The 10,326-nt window shown below is 50.9% G+C and overlaps 1 long non-coding RNA gene and 1 pseudogene across 1 annotated transcript; both read left to right on the top strand.

The window, feature by feature from the left end:
* Nucleotides 1–634: 634 nt before the first annotated feature.
* On the top strand, nt 635–2,360 carry LOC137839998 (uncharacterized). The gene is made up of 3 exons (XR_011086385.1): nt 635–712; nt 1,180–1,356; nt 1,484–2,360. It is a non-coding gene; the product is annotated as an uncharacterized lncRNA (long non-coding RNA).
* Nucleotides 2,361–4,194: 1,834 nt separating this feature from the next.
* On the top strand, nt 4,195–9,631 carry LOC137839989 (janus kinase and microtubule-interacting protein 3-like; annotated as a pseudogene).
* Nucleotides 9,632–10,326: the final 695 nt, after the last annotated feature.

Here is a 10,326-nt window from a genome sequence, read left to right as displayed (position 1 = left end):
GACGTCAATAGGCGGAACTCACGGCAAAATTATAATCCGTGGGCGTGGCTTGCAACAGGAAGTAGGAAAGCGGCAATTCTGGCAAACAAGACACAGCGGTTAGTAACACGATGACTTACAAGGCAAATATTTTTGTTTTCAGCTTGCAACTTGACCGTCTAGAGCGTACAAGGTAATTACAACTGTTTTTTTTTAGCCCTGAAAAGCAAGGGAGTGTGGCGTTTGGGAGGAATGTCGAACTCGGCGTCTGCTTCCAGCCACAGACGCCAAATTTCGACGATTATTTCGACTGGTCAACGGTTGTAAATTATTGCGTTGACTAAAAACTTTATTTAACTCTACTCTTAACTTTGCCGTTTCAGATATGCGGGTATTACACCGCGGAAATGACGTCAATAGGCTCGCCAAAATTCAAATCTGTGGGCGCAATGGCCTTGAGCGAGACACCGGATACAAACACGACGATTATCAACAGAAATATCTTTATTTTCTGCTTGCAAGTGGACCGTCTAGAGCGTACACGGTAAGTACAACTCATTGTGTTTAAAAAGATTTACGTTTGTGTAGTTTGCGTTGCGTTGTATCTGTGAATGTTGGTTTAGGCTAAATGTTAATGTTTAATTTCATTCCTTTAGGTTCCACGGTGTTTGTTGGCTGTATGTTTTCCACTGCAAGAAGAGGCTCGTATCATTGACCAGCAGGAGCTACAATGGTGAGTACCCCTTTCGTCTTCCATTTATGTTAAACACTTCCTATTTCATGTCTAACAGTACTCGATTTAACAAATAACCATAAATAAATACAGTGTGGGCAGTCACGTTAACATATGTGATTATCCTGCCTAATATGTTTATCACAAATATGTCACTAATCACTAATATGTTTATTTGTTTATCACAACACCTTTGGACCTTCAGCAATCGATTATTTCCCTTCATCTACATAGAGACAGAACGATGGTGTCTTAAACATCTCATTCATTTCACCAAATAACTTCACGCAGGTGGATAACGGCCGTCTCGGTCACGCTATGTTGCGTGATGCAGTTTTGAAGAACCAAATGCATTTATTCAATGAATAAGTCAAGCTAGTTCTATGTTTATGATGTTGTAAGTTACGGTACCGATTGAAGTTGAGTTCGAAGCCAGTGGAAAACAGCGCTGCGTTTGTGCTCTCCAGGTACAAATGTTGTGATCTCTGACTGACGACCGGGCGAGACTCGAGTAAGAGATGTCCAAACGAGCTCCGGCAGGGCGGGCCAAGGCGGAGCGAACGGACGCCCTTCAGGCCGCCAATGACGAGCTGAGAACCAAACTGATGGACGTCCAGTTAGAACTTCAGCAGGAGAAGAACAAGGTGAAAACCTCAACAGACAGACACTGCCTGCCTCCCTGCCTGCCTCCCTGCCTGCCTCCCTGCCTGCCTCCCTCCCTCCCAGTTTTCCCGATGTAGATTAGACATGCGTGTGCCATGACTGTGTCAGCCTACATCAACAAATGCACCGAGGACGTCAGCACCACTAAGAATATCATCACCCGGGGCAACCAACGACCCTGGATGACTGAGGAGGTACGTCAAACGCTACGAGCGCGGAACTCTGCCTTCAAGTCTGGCGACAAGGAGACACTGAGGACAGCGAGAGCCAACTTGAACCGTGCCATCAGGATAGCGAAGCGAGACCGCAGTCGAAAATTTCAGGATCGTTTCCACGACGTCAAAAACATCAGGAGTATGTGGCAAGGCATACGGGCGATTACAGACGACAACTCACCCTCCCCCCCCCGGTGGGTGTAGTTGATGCTGACTTTCTAAATGGTCTAAATAACTTCTTTGGGAGGTTCGAGGCACTAAACGGCACTCCAGCAGTTAAAACTGTCCCCCATCAGGAAGAGGAGGTACTCTGCCTTGACTCCGCCGATGTGTCGAAGACCCTGAGGAGAGTCAACCCCTGTAAGGCCCCTGGCCCGGACAACATTCCTGGGCGTGTGTTCAGGGAATGTGCAAGTCATCTGGCTGGGGTCATCACAGACATTTTTAACACCTCGCTGGGCCAAGCCACAGTGCCGGCGTGCTTTAAGACTGCCTCCATCATTCCGGTGCCGAAGAAACCTCAAATCACCTCATTTAATGATTACCGGCCTGTTGCACTGACTCCGGTTATGATGAAGTGCTTCGAAAGGCTGCTTAAAGGTCACATCGTTTCCAGACTCCCCCTATTATTTGACCCGTTCCAGTTTGCCGACCGGCAAAACCGCTCCACTCAGGAAGCCATCTCCTCCGTTCTTCACCTGAGCCTGGCTCACCTGGAGGAGAAGAACACCCATGTGCGGAGGCTGTTCCTGGACTTCAGATCAGCGTTTAACACCATCATCCCACAGCATCTGGTAGGAAAATTGGAACACCTGGGCTTCAACACCCCCCTTCGCAACTGGCTGCTAGACTTCCTCACCAACAGACCTCAGTCAGTCCGGGTCGGACAGAACACCTCTGATGTCATCACCCTCAGCACAGGCTCCCTTCAGGGCTGCGTCCTGAGCCCCCTGCTGTGCACCCTGATGACACACGACTGCGTCCTCAGGTTCACCACCAATCACATCGTGAAGTCAGCAGACGACACAACGGTGGTGGGGCTCATCAGAGACAACAACGACCTGGACTACAGAGAGGAGGTGGAGCAGCTGGTGGGCTGGTGCAGAGAAAACAGCCTGATCCTGAATGAGGAGAAGATGAAGGAGATCATCGTCGACTTCAGGAAAAAACAGCCTCACCACGCTCCACTGATCATCAACAGCTCAGCTGTGGAGGTGGTCAGCAGCACCAAATTCCTGGGGGTCCACATCACAGAAGACCTCACCTGGACTATGAACACTACGGCACTGGTCAAGAGGGCACAGAAGCGCTTGTACTTCCTGCGGAGGATGAGGAGAGCCCACCTGCCCCCACCCATCATGAGGACGTTCTACAGGAGCACCATAGAGAGCATTCTGACAAGCTGTCTCTCTGTGTGGTGTGGAGGCTGCACCGCCTCCGATTGGAAGAACGTGAGGAGAGTGGTGAGGACAGCAGAGAGGATCATAGGGGCTCCTCTTCCCTCCATTCAGGACATTTCATCTCAGCGCTGCATGTCCCGTGCCCGTAACATCATCAATGACCCATCACACCCCCACCATGGACTGTTCTCCCTGCTGCCCTCTGGGAAGAGGTTTGCAGCATCCGCTGCAGGTCCACCAGGTTCTGCAACAGCTTTTTCCCTGCTGTCATCAGACTGTTGAACACTAGAACTGTTGAGCTCTAAACTGAACTCTGCATCACACATTCACAGAACTGTACTTTATGACACTACGGACCTCTATCTTGCACTATCTCGCACTACCAACTTTACTGAACTTGTATAAACCCTTTAAATAGAAGTTTAATACATGGTTTAGCATTCCTCTGCACACTCTTGAATACTGTTTTGCCTACTTGCACTATTGCATAATTATCACTGCTGCACTTTATACTTGTTTTTAATATATATATATATATATATATATATATATATATATATATAGTATATGTATATATATATATATATATATTTTCATAGGATATGTTACTTCTATTCAACTGCAATATCACTACTTTGTTGTAAGACGTATGCAACGGAATTTCGTTTTGTATGCACCATGTGCAGACAAGATGACAATAAAGTTTGTCTAAGTCTAAGTCTAAGTCATGTCAGGTCAGCTGTCTGGAGAGAGAGAGAAGTCAGGACCTGCGGGCGGAGCACCACCGTGCCACCGCCGCCATGACGGAACTCAAAAGCAAACTCCATGAGGAGAAGCAGAAAGAGTTAGCCATTACCAGGGAGACATTACTGCGGCAGCATGAAATGGAGCTGATGAGAGTGATCAAAATCAAAGATGGAGAGATCCAGCGACTGAATGCCTTGGTCCTCAGCCTGAGGGACGGCTCCATGGACAAGGTGATCCGCTCTATCCGTGTCTGACTATCCGCACGCTTCGATGCGGCCGCTACCGTATTGTGTAGCTTGTCCCCAGTAAGCGTCGCGGCGCTCCGTTGCGGTCTCAACGGCCCGGTGTGGCGCAATGTCTGCTCAGGTGAGGAGGGGGGGCGCTTTGCTGGCGGAGGTGGAGGAGACGCGGCGGTGTCGGGAGACCGAGCGGTGTCGCCTCCACCAGGAGCGCGGAAGAAGCCCTGGCAGCGGCCCAGCAGGCCTGGCAGTCCCGAGCGGCCGAGCTCCGATCGGCTCATCACCAGCATCGGGAGGAGATGAGCCGAACCAAGAGAGACTGCGAGAGGGAGATCCGCCGACTGGTAGGACTGATCAGATGCGCGGTGCGTGGCTATGTTCCCAATTTCGTTGTATACCTGCAGTGCAATGACACCTAAGGCATTCTATTCTATTCTATTTCACAAGAAGAAAATGTCCGGTTGCTCGCTTCGCTTTTGTCACAGCAAAGGTGTTCTAGTCGATTCAAGAAAAAAATTGGCCGGTTGCTCTCTTTGTTTTTGTCACAATTCTGGCAAATGAGTTTGCCCGCCTGCCTGAGCGCTCCCCGTTTGTATATCCAGACGGATGAGATCAAGCTGAAAGACAGAGCGGTTAGTGTTTTGGATGAAGCCCTGGGGCCGGCCACGTCCACCGCCTTCAGCTGCAGACTCAGGCTGCCGAGCAGCAGATCGCTGCCCTGAGGGATTCCCAAAGGGCGGGCCTAAACTACCCTGGAAGTGGGGTCAACGCCGCTACTAGCAATCCTCTTCATTGCATAAGCCACCTCATCACACACTTGCAGTACGCATGACTTAGTTCGTTGCTGGAGGAAGGTAGCACAAAAACAGTTTTGAACTTTGAACGAGTGCTTGTGTGTGTGTGTTGCGGGGCGTTTTCAGTCTCAGGAGGATCGGGACACGCGACGGTTTCATCTGAAAATCGCTGAGCTCAGCGCAGTCATCAGGAAACTGGAGGATCGAAACGCCCTGCTTTCTGAAGAGCGCAATGAACTGGTAATTTATTGACGGCACGCTTGAAGGTTTGCGCTACGTTTGATGCGCGCCATCCAGCGAGGCACCCATTGCGCTTGCTTATTAGTTGAGCGGCGCGGCGAGTCGGTTGCCTGGTAGATGTCTTTTATTGGGAGCCAAAGCCACGATTCCGTTCAAACCGATGCAAAAGGAGCGTCTTTCACATCCCGCACTTCATGCTTGCAGCTAAAGCGACTGAGAGAAACAGAAAGCCAGTTTCTGCCACTCCTGTACAAAAACAAACGCCTGAGCAGGAAGAATGAAGAACTCTCGCTGGTGCTGTGTCGCCTTGAAAACAAAGTGCGCTTTGTCACCCAGGAGAACGAGGAGATGGCAAGCTTGGTAAGTCGACGCGGACAACGGCGGCGTGCCAACAGAGTCCACTGCATTTGTGTTCCACAGAGAAGGCCTAGTTCGCTCAATGACCTGGACCGCGGTTGCGGCCAGCAGGACGGTGAAATGGAGTTCCTTCAAGTTGTGGAGCAGCGGCACATCATCGACGACTTGTCCAAGGTCTTCAGGCAGGCGACTCGGTGCACGTACGGCAGCGCCGCGCTCGCTCGCTGTCGCCAGGAAACCTTTTCCGTCCAAAGCTTGGCCGGCGGCCGCCATCCAAAAAATTGGCCCCTTAAATTCCGACCTTTCAAGCAGGAGCATTGTGCGCACGCGTTTGAACACGCTTTAGACTTGTTTTGCCGTTTTCAGCAGCTCAAAGCTCCCGTTTTGTCAGCGCCTTTGCCACTCGCTGTGCGCTGAAAACGACGGACTTGCCCGGCTGCTCAGCCCGTCAACCATGAGCCGCGAGCGCGACGTCATTGTCCGTAGGCAGCTAGTGGCAAAATGCACCCTGTTAGAGTTGCGCTCGCTCCAACTTATTTTGCAAGAACCACACGGGAGACAAGTAAGTTCTTTTGGACACCTGCAGGTGGAGAGTCCATCCGTTGTACGAATGAAGTCTGACTCTCGGCTCCTGCACGAGCATTTTAATTAAGAGAAACAGGGTGGGTGTAAGAGTGGATTGAATAGAGGAAGCCCTTGACCTCTAGTCAAAACATAGCAAGGGGTGTTTTACGACTTTGTGTAGGAAGGGATAAGCGATAGGGATAAATAAGGGATAAATAATATTATTTATTACAGGTCGCAGTCAAAGTCAAAGCAACACAATGATACGATAAAGATAATCTGGAAAACCCTGACACACCCTGTAGTTGTCACTTTTGGAAAAGACGAGCGTCCCTCCAATCATCGCCGGTGACGTGTTTTTCAGGCTCTGGAGACAGGAGCTCATGTCAGAAATGTCATTGTGAGTCGCGTTTGTTTCTGCGCCGGAGCCGTTCGTTCCCTTTGCATCCAAAGAATCTCAAAGGCGGATTATTTGTGTCGACAGGAGAGAGATTTGCTGCTACGATACCGACGTCGAGAATCTCTGAGGAGGAACAAAGCGTGAGGTCCTGCAAGGTGAGTCTGTTTGTTTGCGGCTGCTTGGTGTTGCGCAAGATGAAATGGCCTTTTTCTCGCTATCGTTCCTCTCGTCGATTCATCGTGAGGTGTCGCTTCAGTTTGTTCAGAGAGATGTTTGCTTCCGCGCCCGCAGGTCATCGAAACATTTTACGGCTACGACGAAGACGTGTTGGTGGACCCGGACGGATCGTCCTTGTCTTTTCACACCGACAGAACCCCCGACACGGAACCCGAAGAGGTAGCCCGCCATTTCTGCCAGCGTATTGGCACCAAACATTCCTCTTCAGCCTGGAATCGGACTCGTCTTTGCGTCGCGGGTGCTTTGTCGCCGGTCTGACTGATTCTGGTACTAGTGCTGTGTTGCATTGGTGTGTGCATGAAGAGGCGGAGCTTCGCTACCGCCAGCTGACGCAAGAATATCAAGCGCTGCAACGAGCCTACGCTCTGCTAGCCCAGACCAGCGAAGGGGACTACGACGCCGAGAAGGAGATCAAGGTGGCGCCCCTTCCCGCAACCCCCGGCCGGGTCGCAGCCTCCCCGTTCTCACCCAGCCTCGGGTGTTCTCTGGTCTGAAAGGAGGAGGAGGAGCCTCCCTCCTCCTCCTTTCAGACCAGAGAAAAGCTGATGGTAGAAATGGGTCACTATCAAAGCAGAGTAGCAGATCTGGAGTCAGCGCTGAAGCAACAAGGACAGGTAAGCTCATCAATGAGCACACCTTTTTCTCAGACAAAATAGCTACATTCTTCAGTCACTCATCCGTCTGGCATTACTGGACCAACCCCCCCCCCCCCCCGAACGTGGCTGGGAAAATGCGGAGAAAAGCAAATGTCATTTTCCAGTCAACCAAAGAATTTGTGGATGAAAATGACACAACATTCCAAAGCTGTCCACGCGTTTGTCTCTTCTAGAATGTCAAGTGGGTGGAGGAGAAGCAGCTGCTGCGTCAGAGCAATCAGCAGTTGGCCGAAAAGGTGACGGAAAGAAAGGCGCTGGGCGGAGTCGCTTGGCGTCACACCTGTCGGGAAGCCCCGCAGATGAGGTCTGACTGTCTTTTCAGGTCAGGCGGATGGAGGCGGAAGAAGCGCGTCTGAAAGAGCACATCCAGGATATCCGAGACCAAAACGAACTGCTTGAGTTCCGCATCCTGGAGCTGGAGGTGGGAAGACTCGCACAAGCGTGTTGAGGCCAGAGATGTGACGGACGGACGGACGGACGGATGCATGCCTCTGCCTTTCAGGAGAGGGAGTGGCGCTCCCCCGTCTTGAAGTTTCTGCAAGTCCGTTTCCCAGACGGCCTCAGCCCTTTGCAGATCTACTGCGAGGCCGAGGGCGTGAGCGTACGTAAGGCGTCCCTCGCAACCCTAACCTTAACCCGAGGTCCCAGAACACCTTACATTGCTCCTTGCGCCTTTCCCCCGGACATCGTCATCAGTGATCTGATGAAGAAGCTGGACATCCTGGGCTATAACGCCGTAAGTGTATGTCGAACTCCTTATGTTCGCACTCCACGAGACTCGGCGGCTCAAATGTGACTTTTGGAAGGCTTTGCGCTGAAAGAAGCTTGTTGACGCTGTGCCTTTGGGCTCTTGCAGAATCTCACCAACGAGGAGCAGGTGGTCGTGATTCACGCCAGGACCCTTCTCACCCTAGCCGAGAAGGTAACGCGCACGTCCACGCACGCTCTCGCATTCTGCTTATGTGACAGCAGCCTTTCCTCAGTGGTTAGAATACATCAAAGTGACCAAGTCAGCACTTCAACAGAAGATGTTGGACATTGAAAGTGAGAAGGTAGACAGACACGCGACATCAGCCAAGGGGAACTCCGGCAATGTGCCCCAACAATTCTGACCTTGAGCTGTGCTAGGATATGTTCTGCAAGCAGAAGGGCTACCTGGATGAAGAGTTGGACTTCAGGAAGTGTTCCATCGACCAGGCTCATAAGGTAAGCCGCCCTCAAATCTCCCGCCGGACCACTGATGGACGAGGATTGCGGCCCAGAGGATCCTGGAGCTGGAGGCCATGTTGTACGAGGCGCTACCGCAGCGGGACTGCCCCGCCACGGACGGCGAAAAAGCCAGCCACGCTGGCGTGAATGACGTGCTGACGGCGGATCAGAGAGAAGAGCTTAGGAGCGCCGTGGACCAATGGAAGCGAGCCCTGATGTGCGAGTTGAGGGAGCGCGACGCTTGCATCCTCCAAGAGAGAATGGATCTGCTGCACAGCGCGCAACAGGTAAGGGCCCAAAGCCAGCCCGGCACTTACTTGCACGCTTACTGGCTTTTGAATGCCACTTTCCATTTGTCCGTCCTAGAGGAACAAAGAGCTGAAAGAATTCATCGAAGCTCAGAAGAGACAAATCAAACAATTGGAGGAGAAGTTTCTGTTTCTCTTTCTATTCTTCTCCTTGGCCTTCATTCTGTGGCCCTAACACCAGCTGGTGAGTGAGCTCCAGCGGCACCGCACTCGACACCTCCGATACACTGCCAGCCGGTCTCAGACGTTGGCAGACGCTCCGATGCCAACGTATACCCCCCGCCACGGTGACAGAGGCACCGCGTCACACCGGCGCTCATCCAATCAGAAGGCAGGAAAAGCAAATTCACATGCAGGGCACTTTTGAACCAGAAGAGAGCGCCACAAAAAACGGTTGTTGCCCCAAACGCGCACTAAAAAGGGTCAGAATAACAAGAGTCCCACTGGCCAGCCGGGGCCACCCGTCCAGCTGTTTCTTCAGGGGGGAAAAAAATTGGAGTCACCGGTGAGTACATTTTGCATTTAGCTCTGCTTTTCTGCTTCTGTCTTCAAGTGTGTGGCATCCTGCGATCAAAGATTCAGCCAACCCCAAAGCGGTTGACCTCAACGTCCCACCACCATGCCTACCAGAGCAGGTGACGTGATGCTTTGGACATCCTTCCGTCTCAGATGCCCAAAAGTACTCTTTGCCACATCTGCGGCAATACGGTGTCTTTTCAAAGGTGCAAATAAATCCAGCGTGGGCGGAACACGCACGTCTTCGGTTTTTCCCGCTTTGTTTGTGTGACAGCTGTTGTGAAAATTTTATACAAATAAAGTTGTATAGTACAGGTTTGGCCAAGCCGCAACTCCCGAACCGCATGCGGCTCTTTTATGTTCATATCAACATTTGTGTGTGTGTGGGGGGGGGGGGGGGTTGTGCGTGTTGGCTTCACTTGAGTTCAATTTGGTATTTTGGTCAAAAGCGCATGTGGTGAAATTCCACAAAGTAGGATGGGCAAACACATTTCTTTAAACTATGAGTGTCAATTGGGCTCTCGAAATGGCAGGGAAAAGATGCACAGCAAAACGAAAATACGTAGATGAACACAGGACGTTTTAATCAGAGTGGGAAAGTTTCTATTTTTTGTTGAACGTGATGGCAAACCATTCTGCCTGATATGTCAGACCTCAGCGCATTTCAAAGATTCAAATCTTCAGCGCCATGCACTTCAGCTCACTCCATGCTAACATTGATCAGGCGTCGAACCCGCAACATCATGCTTAAGAGGTGGCCATGCTAACCAGTGCGCCATTATGTCAACGCATAATAACTGTAAGTCTACTGATCAAAACAGCGGTTACTATATGACGTCGCTACGTCGTGGTCACGTGACGCAGACAAGACGTCAATGGACGTGGGCAGAGTTAACTTGTTTAAAAGGGAGTGGGCAGAAGAAATATTTAATTTATTTAAATCTATTTTGAGTGCACACCATTATGCCAATGCATAACAACTGTAAATCTACTAAACAAAACAGCGGTTGCTATATGACATCTGCCACGTCGTGGTCACGTGACATACGTGACGTCGATGGGCGTAACT

The sequence above is a fragment of the Syngnathus scovelli genome, unplaced genomic scaffold, assembly GCF_024217435.2.
Source record: "Syngnathus scovelli strain Florida unplaced genomic scaffold, RoL_Ssco_1.2 HiC_scaffold_30, whole genome shotgun sequence".
NCBI lineage: Eukaryota > Metazoa > Chordata > Actinopteri > Syngnathiformes > Syngnathidae > Syngnathus > Syngnathus scovelli.
The sequence above is the reverse complement of the archived record's forward strand: the minus strand, read 5'-3'. Positions and strand labels throughout refer to the sequence as shown.